The sequence below is a fragment of the Martes martes genome (genome assembly GCF_963455335.1).
Source record: "Martes martes genome assembly, chromosome: 14".
Lineage (NCBI taxonomy): Eukaryota > Metazoa > Chordata > Mammalia > Carnivora > Mustelidae > Martes > Martes martes.
This window is the reverse complement of record NC_137902.1, coordinates 63,221,947-63,246,640: the sequence shown is the minus strand read 5'-3', so window position 1 is coordinate 63,246,640 and position 24,694 is coordinate 63,221,947. Positions and strand designations below refer to the sequence as shown.

General features: G+C 36.5%; 1 long non-coding RNA gene across 1 annotated transcript; it reads right to left on the bottom strand.

Annotated features, from left to right (window-relative positions):
• Positions 1-661: 661 nt before the first annotated feature.
• LOC308355339 lies at positions 662-24,561 on the bottom strand. The gene is made up of 3 exons (XR_013967955.1): positions 24,278-24,561; positions 13,543-13,615; positions 662-2,145 (listed from the first exon to the last, which is right to left on the bottom strand). It is a non-coding gene; the product is annotated as an uncharacterized lncRNA (long non-coding RNA).
• Positions 24,562-24,694: the final 133 nt, after the last annotated feature.

The window sequence follows — 24,694 nt, the reverse complement described above, 5'->3', positions numbered from 1 at the left end:
TGAGAAATAATAAAAAATAGGCCTAGGATAGAGCAATGGAAATGGAAAGGAATGAGTATATGCAAAAGTTAACACGGATGTTGATGCCCATTTAGATATTGAAAGACTAAGAAGGTGAACCAAATCTTGTACAGATTTGAGCAAGAAGACCTGAAAATAATTGTGCCATTGACATAAGTAGAGAAGACATTTTCATAATGATAGTAAGGGTTGTGATGATGACTTTAATGTTAAATGTATTAAATTTAATGTGATAATGGAATGAAAAAATATAAACTTCCTATAGACAGCTGGAGATAGCTAGATATATTAGAAAGGTCAATTGTTTGAATCAGGAGAGGGAACTCTTTCTTGTATAATAATCTATATCTAACTAGCTTTGTGCTTTTACCACCCACTATGACATCTTGACACAAAGGTACAGGGTCCAAGGTCATATTGCCATGTGAGTGTGTTCTTTAGGACCAGGCCCCAGACATGTGTAAACAGTGGAAGAGAAGCCAGGTTTGAAATGTATTGAGCTAGACATTAGTCTATGGAAAATTCTAATAATTATCAGCAGTGTAAAAAGTTATTCAGGTCTTGCAATAAGAGCTAAATGACATTTTAAGAACTCTAAAATATATTTTTGAAGACTTGGAAGAAAAACCCAAGTGCAAATGAAATGCAAACATTTTATTCAATAAATTTTGAATATACCATTTTAACTGCAATTTGGGCAGACTTTTGGAATGTTTTAGTTCAACAAGTGAGAAATTACAGCTTGTGATTTGGACTTACATTCAGAGTACCTTCTTTTGTCATCTTTAAATTGATTTATTAAAGAACTGAGGAAAATTTAAAGTATAGTGGAATATGAAACAAGGGCAATACAGATGAGCAATTAAATCAGTAGAAATTATTCTGACATCAATGAGTAATTGTAAGCCCCCAAAATTCAGATCAGAACAAAAGTAGTAATCCAATAAAAAGAAGAAATACATTTTAAATTGAAGCAATGAATAGGCTTCTAGATTGCTTGATAGTCCAATTAGTGAAGAGGAGTGAATCATAGGAACACATTGTAAAAAGATTTCAATTTCTTTCATTTTTACAAAAAATACTAACATCAATGAAGATAACATCAAACGTATAATATTCCTCTACAACGAAGACATCGACATAAATTGATTAATGAGTGCCATCCATTCAACAAGTAAAGATTATTTTAAATTGTTCACTGCAGAAGAGAACCTGAAAAGCATCTTAAATTCTGCAAGTCATATACGAAAGGAAACTTGGGTACAGGTTTTCTGCAATCTGACATCAATCCTCAAATGTACATGATGCTACCAATAATGAGTTGCAAGGCTGAAATTCCATTAACAGACTAAAAGAAAGACCCACTAAGCTTTACATTCTTTCTATGGAAGATAATATTACAAAATCATCATCATGTGAATAGCAGATTAGAGTATAAAAGCCAAAAAGTTAAATATATTACAGATGTGAGGTCAAGCAGTTAATATACTTTAATTTATTTTTCTGTTCTATTTGTAGAATTTGTCAGGTTTTTGGTTTTTTTTTTAACATTTTATTTATTTGAGGGAGAGAGAGAGTGAGCCAGAGAGAGAAGGAGTGTGAGCTGGGGGAAGGGGAGAGGGAGAGGGAGAAGTAGACTCCCTGCTGAGCAGAGAGCCCACCTCCAGGCTCTATTCTGGGACTGCTGGATCATGACCTGAGAGGAAGGCAAACGCTTGACCTACTGAGCTACCCAGGTGCCCCTGTCAGCTCTTTAATATATGTAGTTTCTTGTTACTACTGTTACCATTCTATATATTCGCTTTTGTATGTAATTTTGTATCATAACAGCTTCACGTTCCCCCAAACCTACTCTGGCTGCCCCTTGTACATGGTTCCTACTGGGTAGGGGAGAAGAGACACTTATTTTCCATAGCTAGAAGGTGATGGCTGTGGTCCTGGGAGCTTGGAGACGTTGGTGGTGGCAGGGAAGGTAGATCGAAGTAGATGTCAGATTTCAGAGCAAATCTGACAGCACTTGCTGAAGAACTTGATACAAAGGCTGAGGGAGAGAGAGGAATCAGGGATGGCTCCAGGGTTCTGATTTGAATAGCCGGATGCATATCTGCGCCATTACCTGGAAGACTGGGGAAAGAACAGGTTAAGGGACAAAACAAAGAGTTCCTTTGGACAGGAGGAGTTTGTCATGATTTTCCCCATCACACCACACTGCCTTTCATGCTGCCTATCATATTGTACTTCATACTATAGTCACACCCACACCAGACTATAAACTCTAAGTAGAGTAGAGAACTCACTGCTCTTTGCCCTTATGAGCTTAAAATTTCCATTCAGTTGAATTTAACATGTATCACAGCGAACATATACAAGATGCTCTACCAGAACTAGCTTTAAAGTCTTTGAATCAAACTTGTCCTACAAAAAAATGCAAATGGATGAGAACCCAGGTTTAGAATGAAGTAGACCAGATTTAGCACTCTACTTCAGTCTCCTGCCAATTGTGGATTCTGGGAAAAATACCGTAACCTCTTAGAGCCTCTTGTTTCTTGTCTAAAAATGAGAACAATTATCCTTACCTGGTAGGATTATCACAAGTAAGAGTAAAACAATACATGCAAAATGCTTATCACAGTGCCCAGCATTCATGAGCACTGAATAAATGGTAGGATGCTCTTGCATTTGGTTTCCTTGCTAATACAGATAATGTCTATGGCACCGGCATCACAAAATCAGTGTACTAGAAAATGTTGAGAGAGAAAAGTTACACTTTCAGCATAAGAACATATCTTAAATTATTTCAGGAAAAGATAATAGGCTTCTGTACTCTTTCAGTCCTGAAAAAGGGGAGGGGAATTAAAGGCGCTGTGAGCAAAAATAGAATGAATTTACCCAATTCTTTACTGCACTATTTAACCTCTGCTTTCTTAATCATATGCACAGCAGGGGAAAGGATGTGCTAAAACAATTCATGTGTCATGAACAAAGCAGCCACAGATTTTAGCTCAAAAATCACACTAGGAAAACCACCAGTTGGAAGTAAAGTAATAAGGCCAAATTTATTTTTTTAATTGAGTCTTGAGTTACAAGCAACCCTTTAATTACATTAATCAAGCAGGCTTCCTCTCAGCCAAGGATGGGAGAACTGCATTGTTCTAACTTTTGCTAAACTTGTTTTAAAAATTGCTGGATATTATTTAGACATATGGAAAATAAATCCTTTGATTTCTTTTTAATTTTTTTCCCCAATGTTTCAATGTAGCTCTAGCAAAAGACACACACTTACTTCTTAGACATGACTTACTCTAAAAGGCTACAAATCACATTTTCAATTTAAAACATTTAAATATTTAAAACATTAGCACTCCTCAAATAAAATTTCATTTTGTTGTTAGACTTTTACATCATAATTTTTATTCCCACTGCTCTGTGCTTTGAATTTTTGATATATGTTCCCACAAAATCCCCAAGAAAATGGGTTCTATCAATTAAATGTCAGTCAGCAGGTTACTTGCCCCATGCGATAGGTGGCAAATCTAAGGCATACTGGAAATTAAATGACCTGCCCAAAAGTTATGTAGTTAACCAACACCTGCCCCTTATGACCCCAGCTCTTCACCAACACTGAGTGCATCTCTCGTCAAAGTGCTTTTCTTACTCTCTATGTTTATGTAAATGCCGCTTTCCCTGTCTGTCTTTCTGGCTGGGATCTGCCCTCTCTGTCTGACTCTGTCTCCTTGCTAGCCCTACTTCCTCTTCAAGATTTAATTCAGGCACCATGTCCCTTTTACATCTCCCTGGGAGATCCCCTCTTCCCTTCCACCACAATGAAGTGGCTCTTTCCTCTAAGTTTCTAGGACACCCTACATATACTTATAATAATTACTGCACACTGCCAATTACTGTGCTATTTCTACCAAGCCCCCCACCCACACACTGGGTTGTGACCTCCTTGAAAGTTAGGGAATGTATGTTGGTCATGTCTGAATTCTCAGGGCCTAGACAGCAGTTGGCTTATTAGTACACCCTCAGTAAAGGTATGATAAAAATGATTGTATATGTGAGAGTTTTAGAAACATAGATTGACTTGTTTTCTGGGAAAAAAATAAATTATGAAAGCTTTAAGGAGGAGCTGGGAGTTTAGCTGAACTTTTGAAGACATACAGGATTTATATTAATATCTTTACAGGAAATGTAAAGAAACTGTATTTCTGTCACTGCCAGTCATACTTTGAGAATGCAATAAAATAATTAATATTTTACAGTAAGGGCCCTAAAAGTATACATTAAATATTCTATGTTGTCTCATTTTTTAAAGTGATTATTGCCATGTAATTTACACTTTGCTCAAGTAAGTATGACAAACATGGCATATTTTTCATCGGTGTCACCAAGCAGCCCAGCAACAATTCATTTGATCTAATATTTCATAAATGAAACTTGTTTGAGCCAGGTGGTTTCTTTCAGATACGTGAGGATAATCTTGGTTTGTAATCAAACAAAACTAGACCTCCAGTGGCACTCTCGTGTTGCACTGGTGTATCAGCCCTAGGAGGCACTACAGAGCCAGAGCTGACACCCTCAGAAAGGAGATGCAATGGGCCCTGGTCCTTACTCACTGCAATGCAGCAATCATAAACCAGCTCAATCTCCATCTAAGAAAAAAAAAAAAAAATACAAACACCATCTGTGTCTTAGTAAAAAATGGAGTTAAATAAAACCACTAATTCAATAAGGTTGAAATAAAATGACAAATGCTTTGGGAGGGAGGTACTGTGGAATGAGTTTTCATTTCCAAATGCACACCTATATTCTGCAGAACTGTATTTAAGTAGATCATCCATTTGCTACTTTTCTCTTGAATCAACATCTTGTCCTTTGAAAGAGTAGCAGCATTTCAGTGCTATTCCTGTGTGTGTATAGTCAGTAATGTTTGTCAAGAGCTTTGGGAGAAAAGGACTACACAAATGTCAGTAGTTATTAATATTTGGGTTTTTAAAATATATTTAACTATCAATGCGTTTTCCATAATCTATGACCAGAGGCCCATTTGTATCCCTCCAACTATAAACATCTTAAGTAAAAATAACCATTAGCCAACAATAGTATTTCTTCTGTTCTTCCTTATAAGCAAAGTAATATTTATCAGCAATTAACAATTATGCTCAAATTCTTCATGAGCCAAGTTTATTTTAAAATGTTTTTACAGTCAAGTGGTTTAATGCCACTTATTCCTCTGGCCTTGGATAATTATTATGAAGAGGAGCTAGCTGACAGTGGAAACACCCACATACTCCTCCATGCCCTTCCCTTTCTTGCTAGTGTCTTCATTTGGCTGATTCCCTAACTGGTACATCATTCAGTCATCAGCTAAGTAAAGGATGACTGACGAGCAGTCCCCTATTCTAGCCCAGTTGTAGCCATTTCCACACATCGTTATAATTGATTTCATATCCCTTCCTTCTAACTTCACCTCTAGATTGTAACCCCTGTGAGCTCAGAAGTCCTACCCAGATGCAATGCACCCATCTCAATTGAACGGAACTGAAATCTAAATCTTACTCAAGAGACAAAACTGTTCTTTTAAATATGGGATCTGGTACAGCATATAGCTTACTAGCAAAGTCACAGCAAAGCCAGCAAAATGGCTTTTTAGTTTTCTGTTAAGTGGTATTTCTACTTTGTTTTCTTTGAAAGATCCAAAGTATTAAAAAAGGGGGACAGAGGATAATGGAACAGGTGGGTTGACCTACAGCTGGTTCTCAAGTTCTCTAGTTCAAAGTCTAGTTTAGCTTAAAAAACAAATTGATTTGAGGACCTCTCACCATGTGCCCCATCCACTCATGCATTTTTAAGAAGTATACAAATTCCCACGTTTGGCATTGACTCATAAAGAGAAGAATAGGCCAAAATGTAAAGACAGTGCTACATAAAGCTATCTACAAATACGGACGTATCCTCTTTCTGGCTTAAACCAGCAACATTAGCCCTTCACTTTTATGTGCACTAAATTTCACTCTGGTTTTAATAATAACATTAATAAATATAATAATAAAACCTTGTTTATATAAGAGGTTCTTCTAGTGAAAACTGCGGTGAGATTCATGGTACTTTATATGACCCAATTTATATTCCCTTTGATGATTTGAAAGTGATAACTTCATGTGATTCATTGCCACCTAGTTCTGAATTTTAATAATATAATGACTCATCACGATTTTTACATTTCTTAGAGAACCAGCTTGGCCAAACCATTGCAATTGTTTTTACTGGGGTCATCTGAACTACGGTTCCCAGAATGCTCATGAAAGGGATATGCTTATGTGTTTCGAACAGCCATAATCTATCATAGCTGGTGCCAGGTCGACACATTATGAGTTTACAGTGTCAGCCCAGTGAATTAAAGCTTTGTTGTAGACCAGCTTGCTCTGCAATTATTTCCAGTTCATATCCTATAAATCATCACTCTTCACATGACAATCAGCAATTTCCATCTAATATTCTAAACATCCGTGTTTTATGTTAATTGTGCTATCTGATTCTGCACCTAGAACAATGTGACACGACTGGTACCAATAGCTTAGAAAATAAATTTCACTATCACTAGAACCTATTTAAGGAATATTCTACCTTCTCACATTTTTGTCAAGCTGTTTGGTATTTATGTTGAAATAATAGGAAATGAATTCAAATAGAAACACTTCTCGTGTCTTATCTCTGCAAACAAAAAAACATAATTTACAATAAATTAGCACCGCAGTTGTTAGTGTAGCTCGGCTCTATTTTGCAATTCTCACACCGAAGCTCACAAGTTGACACTTTTTCTGATAAGGTAATCTTTATAAGGTAGTTCTGTAGGTGATTAAATCTGACAGATGCTAGTGAGATGGTGAAGTTCAGAGATGTAGCAGCAAACGCTTTAAAAAATTCTTGCTAAAATAATAAAATGCCTATGATCTACCAGCAGGAAAATCGATCTAATAAAAGAATAAATCAGTTATAAGTCTGTACTTCTGTGTCTACAACCAAAAATAAAATTACTTGCCAATAAGCAAGTAAGCAAACCAATTATAGCAAAATAAACTGTAAAGAAAATGCTATTTTTTTAGAAGAAAGAATGACCGTAAAATATTATCTTCCCAGGTGTTTCTTAGTATTTACCATCATTGCTGAGATAAACAGAACAAATGTTTCAAAAACAACTAGAAGCTAAAGAAATAGAATTTGCCTTTTCATAACATTTTGATATTCTATCTGTTCTTCAAAACATGCCTTGAACACCAGATCCCTCAAAGTAAATCTTCATCTTCTCTGAGGGCAGTGAAGTAATCGGGTGGCTGATGTTTACAGTGATACTCCAGTCCAAAATCGGTGAAGGCTCAGTTGTAGATTGTATAATTAGATTAACCCAGCTAATACTATGGCTTAGTTTTGCAATTTACCTTTATTATTTGAATGGTTTTAGTCCTAGTTTCTTATTTCTAGCCAGATTTCGAAACAGTAGCTCATTGTCCTTGCTTGTTTTTGAATAGTTAAATGATGTTAGCTTTGCTGGAATCGATTGATACTACAATCTTTTGAAGCACTCTATTACAGCATGTGCTGTTTTCTGATTTTCTTATCTAAATATCAGTTGCCGAATGTATGGAGTTCATTTGTAAATACCAGGAAGTTCCCTACATCAAGTAAATTAACATGCTGGGCCACATTCTCTGGCTTCATTAGCAACTCTTCATGCCAGGGCTGTGTTCATACAAGTGTGAAAACCAGAACGATCCTTCAAGGCTTTTCTCCTGGCCTGAATAATTTTTTCATCAGGGAAAAGGCTACACTCACCCTAACATTCCAGTCTTACCACCACAATCTATACAGTTGGTGTGACTCCATCATACATGGACACCTTTTGGAAGAATCGAACCATTAATAGAGGGAAGAATACATCAAGGAGCCAGGCTGGACACCCAGATCAGGAGCGGTCTGAGTTATAGGTCATAGTAGATGGCTGAAGTTGGGGGCACAGGCTGGAAGGAAGGAGATACAGAAAAAAATCATAAAATTGGGCACCTTGCATGTCAGTAGACTTCTATAGCAGGGGGACATGGTGATAGAGTGATCTGTGGACCACAGTGATTTCCTACATTTAATTATTCAATACATATTTATTACTTTCCCATTATTTATCTGCTGCCTGGCAGGAAGTGAAGTGGGGAACAAAACAGACCAAGTCCCTACCCTCAGGAGATCTTTGCTTATCGTTATTGCAGACATAAATAAGTGACATGAAAATGTATATTTTTTTAAAAACTGCACACTTTTAAGCTGTCTCTACATGCCTGACACTGTGTAAGTGCTTTCCACATACTGATTTAATCTTTACAAAACCCATGTGGTGGGTGACTACTATTATCCCCATTTTCTAGATGAGGACAGTGGCCTTTGTTATAGGACCACGTATGAATAAGCCTCCTCAGAGAGCTGCAGTTACGCCTTTTACTTGTGCCAACGACTGTGTTTCAATATAGCAGGTGATATTTTGGTGCAAAGAATTTTAAAATAAAATTTGTGCATTCTGTTTTTCACTCAAAATAAATGAATGATGCAAACTATGAAAACAGGTGTCTACAATCTGTAAAACAGAACACTATAGTCCCTATAGGACAGCTGTTGAGATCAAGCCAAAGCACCACTGGGTCTCTGCTAAAAGAGTAAGTTGGTACAGCTGTCTAATTCCTTTCATGAAATGGATGGGGCTGATCAGAAATTAGAGCCACAGGGTGGACAATGAAACTCGTCCACAACGGAATGAATATCTCATTCACCCAGGTTTGACTTTAAAATTATATCAGCCATGAAAATTATTTCACTGTCTTCTGTCGTGAGTAATCAGGCTATATTTAATTTTAATCATTAAAATGTAAAAATAATAAAAGCCACCAAAATAGTCTGTAGTCAATTTTCTGATAAAGCAAATTTGTTTTTTCCTCCATTTGTGATTTAAATGGGCTCCAGAAAGTTTTTTGGGACTAAGTGTTAATTAAAAATATGGAAATGGATTTAAAGCACATTACAGCACACAGTGGAAGAATAATCACAAGAGATTTGTTCACACAACCATACTCATTTCTCAATGTGTTTTTTAACTGTCTAGGTTATTGGTTGCTTTTCTGCATGTGCCTGTTCCTAGAAAAAAAACTGTGATTCCAAAGAAAACAGTAATTACAATTACAACAAATGAGACACAATGCTATTTGAGCGGGAACATGCAGTTTTAGTCACCAACAGCAAACTGGTGCTCCTATGCATTCCTGCTTACACAAATGAATTAAGCATGTTCTCAAATTTGTTTTTCTTTTTTAAAGATTTTATTTATTTATTTGACAGAGATCACAAGTAGGCAGAGAGGCAGGCAGAGAGAGGAAGGGAAGCAGGCTCCCCGGGCTGAGCAGAGAGCCGGGTGTGGGGCTCGATCCCAGGACCCTGGGATCATGACCTGAGCCGAAGGCTGAGGCCTTAACCCACTGAGCCACCCAGGCGCCCCTCAAATTTGTTTTTAAACCAAATGCCTTTTACATCTTGCCATCTTAAAAAAAAAAATTACAACCTCCATGTCTTACTTTTGTTGAGTTAATTTTGAATTATGCACAGTAGGGCTGTGAGGAACCGGTGAATAAATTCTTTCTGAAATTCCCTGACCACTTATGGTCAGATCCCTAGTGTGCATATATCATTTCAGTTTTCCGATCCTATATTTTTTCACTTGTAAACCAGAGAGAAACATTCTTGGGACTCCACAAAAAATAAGCAAACAAACAAACAAACAAACAGTGGGGTTGCACTTGCTGCCGAGGATTAGGTGCATAGATTTTGAAGTTAAATGGATCTGAGTTCAAGTTCTGCCGGAATTTGCCATTCTCTAGTTAGTTGTGTGACCTTGGCTGAGTTACCCGAACTCTGTGAGCTTTAGGTTCTTCATCCAAATAATGAGGTCTATAAAACCTCTCTTCACAAGGCAGTATGAACTGAAGGACCTAATATTTATAATGTGCTTTCTAACTAGCTCAATGCCAGGCTCAGAGTAGATTCTCAATAAATGAGAGTTTCTTTTCTTCATCAGCAGTGTTGATTTTCCTGGATGGTGACCAGTACTGCCACAACTCCAATGGGTACCATTCATAATTGTTTTTGAGGGTTGGAGATGACAGTGGATGGCCAATGGAGAGCAATGTGAATCATGGACCCTGGAGGTGGGCAACTCAGAAAATCTAGGCATTTTCTGATGTTAATATTACTTCCATTAGAAGCTGTGTAGGGAGAAAGTGGTATCTCTAAGGAATTCTCTAGAATTTTAAACTATACTGTGTAAAACAATTCTTACTCAGCTTAAGCAATACGGTCAAGTCAGTGAGAGGTGGTTTTGTTGTTTGACATTATGGTAATCAAGCGAATACTCTAGGATTCATTCATAACTGAGAAATACAGGTATTGCCCTGATGCAACAATAAACCATTAGATTTCCTTCTCAAGTGGTACGATTTTTCATGTTAACCTTTTAAAACTGAATCATAGCAGATCAAACAAATTGTCAGCCCTGAAAATTCTTAAATGAATTGTTACCCTAATGGAGTATTTAATACCTAATGAATGCTGCCTTTGTACAAAGACCTGAGCTAGGGTCCCAAGATGAATAACACGGTCTTTGCCCTCAAGTCGTTTCCACAAAGTAATGGGAGATCAGTCCTGCATAGCTGTAACTCAAAGTACATAGAACAAATAGTCTGCAAGGGGAACAAGCAAAATGCTCTGGCACAAGGGAGATCAAGGAAAACTTCACCGAGGTGAATGAGCGAGCCTGGAAGGACAGATGTAATATTGATCAGCCAGGATGAGGAAGAAGTGCCCTCCCAGCAAAGAGGGCAGCATAGGCAAGACTCACAGCTGGGAAACCACCTCCATCCACCCTTGCTGGCTGGCTGACTGGCTTTCTCTTTTCCCATAGCAAATGTTTATAGAGCACCCACTGTGTTGTAGACACTGTGAGTAGTGGGAAAGTAGTAATGCGATATGGCTGGAGTTAAGATCTCTGAAGGCAAGATCTTGGCTCTGGAGGCTACAGGGGGGCACGGTTAAGAAAAAGAAGGGGGCAGGTATGACACGCATCACAGAGGTGCCCCCCAACACTTGACTTAATGTTAGGGCCAAGGGAGAGGGAACAACTGAAGACAACCTCAACGTTTTGAGTCCAGAAACCAAGAAGTTGGTGATGCCCTTGAGAGAGAAAGAAAATGAAGGAGGAACTGGTTTGCAGAAGATAATTAAGTAGAAATAAATGGACAAGCCGCAGCCTGTCTAAGACTCCATTAAGTACTGAGAGTGCCATCCAAATATTCTTCTACATCATGACAGAAAATACTGAATCTGAGGATCTGCACAGGCTGGCGACTTTGAGGCTTGTTTAAAATAGAGAAAAGCCCACTTGAAATTTAGTAATGTAGGATATAGCATCTGTAACTGAACTAGAGAAGACCTAGCCTAACCCCCTGATTCTACAAATAAAGAAAACATGTTCCAGAGATACTCTCTACTGAGTGGCAGAGTCAATCCAGGACTCTGACTACACATTTAAGAGGGGAGAAGGGGAACCAGATTTCTAAAACATTCAAATCTGAAATACAGATACCACCTAAATTTTTCAGAGTTGCCATGATTTAAATTTATTTTTAACAGATTATAGGTGAAAGGTGAAAGGGGTTTTCTTTGTTTTGTTTTGTTTTGTTTTGCAGAAATCTATTGCTGTGTGTCATTGTCCACAAAACCAGTTTTGTAATTAATTTCCAAGAATTCAGATTCCATGAAAAGCCTCAGAAACTTAGAGGACCTAGAGCTGTTCCTGGGAAGGAAAGACAAGACTCTTTTTAAGTTATAGAAATAATGACACCACCATGTATATAATAATGGGCTGTGCGGCATAGAAGGAAGGACCTGGGTGCTCCCTGAAAGAGCCCAGTTTCCAGAACGCCAGGCACACAAGAGTAATCAACAGCAGTTTTCTCCCAAACAAGAAAATCCTGCCCTGCTGATCAAAGAAGAATGACTACTGCACTTAAAGAACCAGTTAGTGGAGATTTTAAAAGGAGGGCTGGGGGAGGAATGGTGGAGGGAGTTAGGCTGAGGGGGAAATATTTATAACTGTGACATGTTTCCTTGTAATAATTTATGAGCCCACTGGAGAAAAAGGAAACACACAAACTATGAATAAAATATCCCAAATGTAAACATCATGCCTTCTGCGAATTTTCTTTAGTTAAAAATTAAAGTTGAGGTTGACTAAAGTAAATGACTACATTTTCGTGGTCTCTTATTTCCTTGATGCTAAGGGTTACCAACTGATTTACAACTTCCTGTGTTGTTTTTTAATCTATATTTGTCAGCACATTTTTAATGTCAGATTACTTAAAATAGACATCTTGGGTCTAAGAGGTCAGGAATAATAATATTATGTTGACTTTTCTAAAGACTTCATAGCACTCTACAAACATTCTAGTTTAGCCTTAAAAAAAAAAGCTTTATATTTCTAAATGAAATTAATTTCAATATAGTTTTAAGAAATTTTTTGTTTGTTTTTGGAGGGTTTTTTTGTTTTACTTTTTTTTCTTTTTTTTTTTTACTTCCAACGGATGATGACTTCAGGACCTAAGTGCAAGTCAATTGGTATGCTTTGAAGTTAAGTAAATTACATGGATAGCTTTATCCAAATAGTTTCAGCCTCCTCTTACTCAGGTAATTTAAGCTGTGAGAATAACAGGAAGTCCATGAAAAGAGAAAAACTAGAACCAAAGACTTAGGGTTCCTTCATTTATTGTAGTTTCTCTTCTAATCATTATGACTTACTGTCCCAGATGATTTTCTGCAAATTCCAGGTACTTGTTCAAAAAGAGTATTCTCAAATATAAAGCCCATGAACTAATTTCATCTTCATAGAACCTATCATAAGATATAATTTGAATGAAACATATAAAATCAATTTTTTAAATTTATATTTGAAAATTCAAAACCAGCTTCTCAAAACAGCAAATATAATTGCATAACTTGTCTTTATCATGCTGACTAATTTACAGATACTGATACTTAATTCTTGAAACAGGAGATAATTTAGAGTATTTCCTCAATTTTAAATATTAAAAACCATCAAGCTTTAAATAGAATGCCAGGATGAAGCTAAAACACATTTATCCATGATGAGAACTGTTTGAAATACTTTACACTGGGTTCAGGGATATCCCTTTCAGAGTGTAACTTAGTTAGTTAAACAAATACACTCTGAGTGGCTTTTTTTAGTTATTTTCCAATTATTTATAATAGAACCAACCATACATTCCCTCTCTCACCCTAAGGAAGTCACAAGATAAGGTCAATCTAAGAATCAAAGGTACAATGCTGAACTTAGCAGTTTGAAGAGGTCCGGTGTTCCAATTTTCATAAAAAGGACATGCTAAAAAATGTGTCCAATAGGCCCTAAGTCCTTACCTTTGATGACATCTGTTAAAGGAAATCTTTTGGAAGTGAACTCAGTTTGGACAACCACGGGCCATACTGGATGCTGAAAAACGAAAGGTGAAAAGAGTGATATATTGGATGGGGAAGGGTGGAGAGGCAGTTTTTCTAATTTTGAAAGTTAGATGTAAACATCTCCTTTTCTAAATAGGTGGTTTGCCTTAGTCTCGATCATGTCACAGAACAATTAACTATGTCATGCTATCTAGGTCTCCAGAGAGAAGTTATTTGGGTCCGAGGAACTCTTCAAATAAGATGGCATTGGTAATTTAAAGGCTGTAACTATATGGAAACAGGGTGACAGTATATTCTTATTAACAAACTCTTCTCCATTAGCTGGACTCTTGGGGCAATGTTAATTATTTCATACAGAAGTATCATGGACCGATATTCTCAATATGGCTACTCTACTCTTTCTTCCAGTGCTGGCATTAGAAAGATGATCCTTTCAATAATAACAGTAATTATAAATAATAATAATAATACACCTTTGGGTTTAATAATACTTTCTCTTTGAACAACTCCCAGAATTTTCATCCACATTATCTAATTTGTGCTTGAAACAATTCAATGAAGTAGCCAGGTAGCAATTATCATTATCCTACTCTTACAGATAAACAAACTGAGACCTAGGGATTTTCTTAGCATCACACAATTAGGAATAGAGCCAAGTCTAAAGCCTATAATTCAGTGGTCTATCCTACAGATTATTGCCATCTTTAGAAAATATCTGGGTATCTGAAGAACTGTTCAATCCCTCAGGAAATGTTTACACCAGAGCCAGATCAAAACATCTTTTCCTTTTAAATTGCATTTACACTACAAGAAGGTACTTTTTTTTTTCCAAATTCATTAGAGAGGATTTTGTTGTCTGAGGTCATTAAGATAGGAGTACTAAGATTTCTTTTCGAATTGTAATGTTGGCCTTAAGCAGAACTATGCTTGGAAATACTAGAGATGGCTAAAATACTCTGGAATCAGTTTCTTTAGTTATTTCACTTTTTTTTTTAAGATTTTATTTATTTATTTGACAGAGAGAGAGACCACAAGTAGGCAGAGGCAGGCAGAGAGAGAGGGGGAAGCAGGTTCCCTGCTGAGCAGAGAGCCCGATGTGAGCCTCGATCCCAGGACCCCGCGATCATGACCTGAGCCGAAGGCAGAGGCTTAACCCACTGAGCCACCCAGGCGCCCCTAGTTATTTCACTTTTTTAAAAAAATTTCAAGCCCAAGTTATATCAAGAGATCTAAATTAAAATGGGCACAAGGTGTTAACTCAAGTGTCCTAGCCAGTCTGCAATTTGGTTTACTGTGGGCCTGCCAACTTAAATTCCTCCTTGCCACTTCAGCTGGAATGGGGAGTCTTCATTTCCTGTCCTAACTTTTCATGGGTCACTGGTCACTGTTAAGGTGATCAGCGTGTGGATCTGATGGTCTCAAAGCTCTGTTAAGTTATAGATGTTCAAACTGCCAGTGTGTTGTGGATAAAAATAGAAGTTGCTATTAGATGTCTATTCATACCCTGCAGAAGCCTGGCAACATTTTGAACCTTTTCAAAATGTAAATACTGCATATTAAGCACAGGAAAGAAAATTAATGTGCTGCATTTGCAAATTTATTTCCAAGTCAAAAATGCAAAGGGGGAGGAGGACTCTTGTAGCAGAATTGATATTCTACATTTATGGGGTATATTAAGAAGTTTGTAATGGCCTGACACAAAAGAAAACACTTTAGAAATGGATTAATTGAAGTTTCTCTGATAATCTGAGCTTTTGAATTTCCTCTCTTTTGATTTTAAATTTATGGCCTCAGTATGACATTACCAGAGTTTATTGCATTTTGCAGGTGGCACTCATATGTTGTTACTTTTTGTGTGGTATATTGTGGGCAATGGGTTACAATTTTTGTTAAAAATTTCCAGAACCACACATGTACCTCTTCATTAGACTTGCAAATGAGTAATGCCTTTTTTCAAGGGGAGAAAATAGTTAAAACATTACAGGAATTTTTGTGCCTTTTTTCCTTAGTTAGTATTGGGAAATGTTTGCAATAAAGTTTGCTTTTTGAAACTTTGACATTTTGTAGTAAGTTTTGATTTACATATGAAGTCATCATCTGACAATTTGAAACAAATGTCTTTTTAAAGCATACCAGTTTTTTGTACGTATTTCTATCGCTCCGAAAAGGTTTAACAGATTTATCTTGCTTTCTGCTGTTCAAAACAGTGGAGAGTTGTCATTTCAATGGCATTTTTAATATCTTGAATATTTTAATAACTGGATTTAATAATTTAGTAATTGCCACCTTGATCACAGATTTTAATCACTATTCACAAATCCACCCACAATTTTTTTCAAAGAAAAATAAGAAATAAGTAACAATAAACAAAAACATTAAAAAAAAAACCAGGATAACAAAAACAGTAAGGCAGACTTGGTACTATCAATAACACGAACACATAAAATAGAAAAAGAAAGCATGAAGTAACACAATTTTCAGATACAATTTTTATACTTCTCAGTCACAATAAAATCTGGAGCAGATTCTAATTCTTATAAGCATTCTTTAAACCTACACTGACCCTGTACTTAGTTCCAGGAGGACTCAAAATTCCTATCACTTATTCCCATGATAGATGTCCATTTCATATTGAATATGTAAAATCTTAAAAGTATTCTAGTGATTTCATTTGGCTTGTAAAGTAAAGATCTTGGATTTTTTAAAACCTACATAATGTTTCAGTGATGAAATTTTGTACTTACGAGTATTAAATTATGCCAAAAAGCCATTTACTTGATATTCTTTAAATACCATAGCACAATTCAACTAAAGCTCAGATTGTAGACCATCTTAAATAACACTAATGCAGTGTGCACGTAATGAACAATATAGCTAACTTAAGTTAATTTTCATATAACAGATAACATCTGGGGGAAATGTATATTGGTAAGTTATGCAAAACTAATTTTCTAGCGACCACATCTGTAGATGTTATTTATTGTATGTTCACTTAACAGTCCATTATTCTGTTTAGAAATCTATTCTCTTCTTTATTAGAACTTTTAATGTACTCACCTTGGTTCAAATGGTCTGCTCATTATCAGAAAAAATATAAATGGCATTCACATGGAACAACATGATTGTTTTTATTATATCCATTTGTGTGCAAGCATTCAAAAATGGCAAGAGAAACACATTTATTGCTTTACATTCAAAGTAATATTTAGGGGGTATTTGAAAGTCAAGCAAAACCAATCATTTGGCCAAATGGATGTATGTGTATAATCAGAAACTCCTGATTTTTAATCTCAGCATTAGGCCTCAGGCAAGTCACTTAAAGTCTTTTCCTTTGTTTCCTGCTCTGAAGATTATGGATGCTATTCTCTTAGAGAAGAAGAAAGGGTGCTTACTAAATCAGGGTACCAAATAGGAGCGTTTTTTTAATAAACATACTTGATCCTTTTTCTGTTTTTATTTTCCTAGGTTTAAGAGGTAACATATTAGACTTTTGAGGAAAAAAAATATGAGACAATTACAATGCTACAGGAATGTATAAAATAGTTATAAAACTAGCTTTATTTAATTTGCCTCAACTATTCATAGACTTGAGGAAATTATAACGTTCTTTCAGAAAATCTAACTTAATAAAGCTGACCATGTCTTTCTGTTTTAAATAGATTTTATTACAGAACCAGTGATGTTGTAAAACATGAGGTTTTGTTAAAAAAAAAAATACAAAGGCCTAATTGTATTTTTTTAAGAAAGTATTGCATCAGACGGTTTCATTTAAACATATTTGCTAGCTCTGTGCTCTCATCACAATTATTGATTCTAATTTTCCTTAAACTTATTTTTTAAAAAGACTTCTTAATGGGGGGAAAATCACTATGATGCTTCTGGCACTAGGTTTATTTCAAACTATGTATTTGACAGTATGTCTTCTTATTAATGAGATGATTTTATATTTACCTCCATCTAAAACTGGGGCATTTCTTTCCTTTGTAGTATCTTAGTAACAAAGCCAAATGTAACTCTTTGTGAAAGAGAAAAATGTGGCTGTGATTGGGTTCACTGATAGTATGCAAAACATTCTGAAGAAATTCTCACCACAAGTTTTTGTGCAGGAATTAAATCAAATGAATACCTGTATGAGCTATGAGATATATTCATAAAAATCAAGCAAAAGAGGTTCTTGAGATAAACAGGAGTTCCACTCCACCAAAAAAAAATAAAATAAAATAAAAATGTAGGGCTGGAAGTGGCCCAAGTTCCCAAGTATGTGCCCGACACACACACACACACACACACACACACACACACCCAATGCCAAAGACCAGGAAAACTGGGTAGGTGGCAAGTAGTTCAGATGAGCCTCGTAAAGAAATGCGGACCACAGAGGTGTGAGGTACAAAACTTGCCCACAAATATGTCTCTTGCACTTACGTGCACGATCTGATGGAAGAAAGGGCATAAGGGGGGAAGGGAGAATCTGTTACCACCAGGATGCAGAGGTGATCTGCTGAGAACTTCCACGAGAGGGTCAGAAAAAATTCGCAGGAAGTCCTAGCCTGTGTGTAGAAAAGCAGAGCTGCAAGACAGATTTGGCAAGAGCAACAAAATAAAATTCTGCTTCAATAAGAGAAATATTTTATCTTGAAGATTTGCTCATGCTTTCTTTCTCTGGGCATACAGTAAAAGCAGCAAACCCTATTGGATTCCTTGTTCTCTGCTTTCCAATGGCTGACTCTCCACCACTTTCCCCAAAATTCCCATTCCTCACCCTCTGTGAAAGTGTGCACCACTCATTAAATGCTTCATCATCCACCCTTGTCTCTGGATTCCCATGTGCAGCTTATTTATTTTACTGATAATTTTGCAAAGAACACTAAATTATATTTAGCTGTTTCATTTTCCAAGCTTGGTAAAATAAAGAGCAATATAAGGTGTGGGAGGATGAAAAACAAGCATGATGAAAAAAAGGTACAAATAATTTTGTGGGAAGAAGAAAATGTCTGCATGTCCCATTTAGGGGAAAAGATGACTTGTGAACATGATGAAAGAGAAGAATTGTTCTTCTATATTTTTTATATTTCTATTAATGTTTACTCAATTTAAGAAGAATAATCTGGAATGATGTCACCTAAGAGAATAGAGATTAAGTGATTAATAATAATCAATAATTTCCAAGTACAGCAACATGACGACATGGATACTGAAAACTACACAGGCTGAGAAGTGGGCACAGCAGAGTTTAACTCCTAGCCTGGGCCCTACGTGATGATTTGACCTTAAGTCAACCATTTAATCTCTTGGTTTCCAAATTGCCTTGACTATTAAGTTCTATCTAACACTTCAGTCTTTCTCTAGATTTACTAAGCAACAACTTCCTATAAACTCGAATTAAAGTTAATAGTATGAATTCAATATGAAATACATCGGGATGACCAAACAATAGCTTAAGTTTTCAGGACATTCCCAAACCTATCTAAATAAAAAATATTATCAATATTCAATTATTAATATTCATAATGTTTTAATCATTACAAAACATTACAACCTGTAAGTTATACATGATCACATGTTTAACGTGCAAGTTAACTTGAAATATTGTGGAGAAGAGGTTGGGTTATGGACAGTGGGGAAGGTATGTGATATGGTAAGTGCTGTGAAGTGTGTAAGCCTGATTCACAGACCTGTACCCCTGAGGCAAATAATACATTACATGTTAATAAAAATAATTAATCAAAAATAATAATTAAAAAAAAGAAGTATTGTGGAGAAGTTAGAAATGAATGGATGATGATTTCCAGTTTTTCCAGGATCTGGAGGATGGTAATTAGCTGGTGATTTTATGCATTTCCAGACTTTTGTCTCTAAACATGTATGTTCAGGGTTGGACTTCGTCAGCACATGGTGGGTAGCTTCACCTCTGGGCCTCAAAAGCAAGCTCACTGTATAAAGGAGAACATCAACATACTGATGTACAGTGAGGAACTTAATAGGGCATGAAGATCAAAACACTGAGCTTGGCACTTCTTTATAGATCAATGGAGATGGGAAGTCAAATTATGATCAAAATGTTGCTTGTTAGAATCAGAATTTTTAAAAAACTAATTAAATGATTCAGATGTTTGCCATCATCAGTACCTTCCTCTCTTTCTCACCTCCAAGTCACGGTGGGATGGACACCACTTAAGTTGATTTCTTTGACTCCTGTTTCTTCATTTCCAGTGTTGACCAGCCATTGCCCTCCCTCAGTTTTGCACACTTGCTACACAATTCTGAAGTGCTCATGGTGAGGTCTTGCCTTGCCCTCTGTGTTTTTGGTTGGTTTTGCAGATCTCCTCTCTGACTCATACTGTACTGGCTTTATGCATTAACCTTCAGAGTCTTTATTGTCCTCATCACTGAGTTCTCAGTGGTCACTTTGCCATTGTTCCCAAGAACGGCCACACTCTACTAAGTAACATTGATCACCATTAGGCTGTTCGTAAATATTTCAAGCACCCAACCTCTGCCAGAACTGGAGAAGGTATACAAAGGATCTAAAGCATGGTCTCTACCTACAGAGAGCTTGTAGGAAACAGGAAGGGGACGCTGATGCATAAAACAATTAAAGATCCAAAAAAAAAAAAAACAATTAAAGATCAAGACAGTATAAAATGAAGTCCTAAGCCACATAGTATAGAAAGAGAATAAGACAGTGGGAAGAATAAAATGCTAATTATCAGATACAGAGATACAGAGAACAAAAAGCAACAGACAACTAAGAAGGCAGTGGTGTCAAGAATTCAGAGGAGATAGCACTTAAAAGATAATAGACTTGGAACTATGTATAAACATATGCATATGCATACTTATGTAAAAATTTTATGTTACATTAATTATACATAATTATGTATTATATAATTTTAATTAATTTAATTGATAATAGGTATATGATGTATATTATATAATATGTGCTATGTATTATATACTACATATCATTACAATATATAGAGAGAAATGAATGAATTGGCCAAAATTGTGTTTAGTCACCAAAGGCTTTTTCATAATACAGCTCTTTTCTTCCCCTCCAGCAAGTGTTAGAGGTTGTCAAGCCTTCAGGTGGTCTCTTCCCAGATCCTCTAGAAGAAGGAATCTCATTTGATATTTATTCAACATTCATAGAGCCACCCCCAAAACTGGATACAGAAATGAAGGTAGGTTTCCTTCTGTCTCTTAATTCACCTTGTCTCAGCATTATATTCTCTATGGGCAGGAGGAAAAAAAAAAACAAATGCTCTTCCATTGTCTTTCCCTCTGATTTTTCCCAGCTCAATATAAACATTTCCTTTAGGGTTGACTAGCTGGTGGGCCAGCTGAGGATGGCTCAGCAATTTTAATCTCTCTACCTTCACTTTCCTCAAAGTAAGCACTGATTAGCAGCACCATGACTTGATCTGTCCCGATGCTCATGAACAACAGAAATGCAGGATAACATCCAATCAAAATCTTCTTCCAGACTGACATCATTCCTTGTAGAAAAGCACCCAGGAGAGGTCTGAGGGCACATATAAATCACTGAATGTTCCAGAAGTCACTTAAGTGTGCTTTCCTTTTAATATTCCAGGGATTGGATCAAGAACAAGGCCCTGAGGAATCCCAATCAGAAGCCAACACTTCCGCCGTGGATCCTTTAGTGGGTTTCACCATCAAGGATATAAAAGCAGTGTTGGATCAAGTCACGGATGATATTGTAATTGGCATTCAGGTACTCACCCTTGATAGTGTGCTCACTTACTTTATTATTACTGGTTAATTAGCCAGCCTGAGCTTTAATGTCTGTAAACACTACCCACACTCTGCCACCAAGAGTGATACTTACGATGGAGGACTTCAATTTCACATCTCCACGTAATTCACAGTTGAGTCATCGGAGACTCAATAAGATCACAAAACAGATTCACCAGCAGCACCTAGTGTCTGTCATACTGTAAACATGGCTCATGCAAGAATAAACCAAGTACAAACATGGAATTTCAACCACAATTCTTAGGTAAGTCTTCTCACCAAATTTGTAAAGAGAGGCCTTAAAATCCTTGAACTCCCTGTCAGGTAGTTTGTTCATTTTTAAGTACCATTAGTAGCTAAGTCATGTACACCAAAGGCTGCATGGAAATGGGGATGGGACAGCTATCCCGGTAGCTCATGGATCAGTCAGTTTAACTTTATGTTTAATCTTTTTTTCCTGTCCAAACAAAACAAAACCCATCTTTACTTGAACACAAAGACTGAACATCATTTTTCAGGGAAAAATGGTTAAATAAGTGAATTGCATATTTTAAGAAGATTTATGATTTCTTGTAGAAATGACCATGAATCAGTAGAACAACATACTACATGGTTAAAATATTAATGCATCTCAGGGAGAGATTTAATTGTTATCTGAACATGAGATGATATATGAAAAGCACATCATATTAATAACTAATTTAGAGAGCGCAAAAGATTGATTTGGCATAAGCATACCTTGTTACTTGTCTAATCATCAAATGTTAATGCACTATTTACATGAACATTTAATGATTTGATACGAACAGAATCAGCCAAAGTCCTTAGCTTAATAAGGGGTGTTTAGTGTTTACCAGAAATAGTGGTAGAACACGTTTTACACAAAGCTTTATTGTTAACAATCCCATGAATGTAATAACTGGTTACTGTGTGGAAGGGCAGAGTGCAGTTGAATTAAACTGAGTTCAGAACATATCTCCTTTTTAGATTTGATAACATTTCATCTAAATATAGTTTATGTATAATCATGGCCCTGGGCTCCTTTGCCATCCTGCAGCTCTGAAATTATTGCTGAGGAACTACTAGACAGTAATAGAATTGTTTGCAGGCCCCCAAAATTGAAAACATCTTTACCAAGGCCATATTCCATGTAGTGAGCAGTATATTTTTAACTGTTCATTGAATTTTTTTTTAACTGTTAGAGTTTGCAACATTTGTACCACTACTCTATAACAGAAAGAATATGATTGCTGTATGTGTGTGTTATTGTCTCTTTGGCCTGAAGCCAACCTTGCTGGCCCTGGAAGTTCATTAGCTGGTTCATCTAAATGCAATTAGGCATAGAAAGGACTTAGACCAGAAGTGGTGGGAGCAGATCTTTTAGGTGCCACAATCCTTTCCATTTTAAGTGGATTCATGGACATTAATCTGGGCCAAATTACTGCCGATTTTTCAATAAAATGGCTTGATGATGTGGATTTATACAATGTCTCAAGATAGAGCAAACCCCTTTATTTCTTTTCTCTCAACAGTCCTGGTAAACTACATGAGAATGAGTCAGGCACTTCCCTGATAAGTAAATTGGAAAATGATAGACATGGAAAGACTAAATCACTTATCCAGCATTTCCAGGGTCAGAAATTGTAGAAAGGCCCTGAATGGGAGCTGTGACCTGGATTCTAGTTCTAATCCCAGTGTTATCCACAAAAACCACACAACCTCTAATATCACAACCAGACTACTTTGGACTTTAATACTCCAGTGGTGTGGCACGATTTCAGTGTTTACCCTTGTGTCTTGGTCAAGTCCCAAGTTTAATTACTCTCTGCCTACCTAAAATTTTTCCCCTGTTTTAGATAGGTAGGTTATTTTTCCCTTCTAAACCCTGACTTCCAATGTTGCTCGCTCTTAAAACTGCAGCATTCCTGTTCAAAGGTAGCCACATGTCAGTGGTCAGGGTAGGAACATGCTGACTGGCTGTAGGAACATTTAATGAATTAATATTTGCAAGATGTTTTCAATTTTCCAATATTTTTTTCTCCTTTATTTAAAAGCCATGCTGTTATTATAATTTTTGGAGGAGAAGGCAGTAGAGAATTCATGTTTTGAATCCAGTTTTTTTAGAGCTCCTTCTCCAGTGTGGTTTCAGGCATTTTTCACTTTCTATAATTCAGAAATTTCAGAGAATGTAGTGTGAATCTTTAAATTTTTTATGTTAATCCACTTACTTTCCCATTGATGCACTTTATAGTTCTAGAGATTTATTAAGAATGAAGTTATCTTGGCCCTGAGATGTTAATTAAAATTATACTGAATAGAGCAAACATTTTAAGCTTATATAGTTTAGGTATTATAATTTTAAAGATACATTCAAAATGAAATTATTTTGGCCCTGAGTTGTATAATAAAAATTATACCCAATGGAGCAAACTTTAATATATTTAAAGAATTACGTTTCAGAGAAATATGAATACTAACACTAAATTCTTACATTAAATGTTGGCTGTTGGCCCTGACCAAGCAACAGGGCAAAATAATGTAAAAACCTTGAGGGAAGTTTGCCATCTTGGGACTTGAGGTATTTTTAGGTCAACTTGAATTTCCAGGTTAGAAAAGCTGAATGGGAGAACACCTCAAGGTATGGTCAGTGAGAGGATACTGTGCCCAGGTCATAGGTTTTCTTTTCTTTTCTTTTTTTTTTAATTAGGTCTTTTATTATTATTATTTTTTTAAGATTTTATTTATTTATTTGACAGACAGAGATCACAAGTAGGCAGAGAGGCAGGCAGAGAGAGAGGGAGAAGCAGGTCCCCCTATGAGCAGAGAGCCCGATGTGAGGCTTGATACCAGGACCCTGGGATGATGACCCAAGGTGAAGGCAGAGGCTTTAACCCACTGAGCCACCCAGGCACCCCGGTCATAGGTTTTCCATTCTTACCTTAAAGGCAATAGAAACTTTCCCCATGCTAGTGGTTGTGGGATAGCTAATCATCTGCTCAGCAGCGTTTGAAGAATAACATGGAGATGTGGTAGACTAATGACAACCTCATTCTTGACCAGAGCAGGAGGCTTTTCATCCAGGCTCTGCTGGTTGTACCTGAACTGAAGTACTGATCACCATGGTCTAGAGATCTGAGATGTATCTCCCCTTGTCAGCACACAATGCTATTCGGCACAGACCTTATCCTCACGAACCTTCTCCCCCAAGCCCACACCTGTGTCAATGATTTTTGTTTCAGTGAAATACCAGAGAGGTCTCCGGGTTAATGTGCAAACACTGGTGACACAGTAAAACAGAAGCTGGTGACCTTAGTTGAAAGAAATGAAAGTATAAGTGGACATAGAACACATTAAT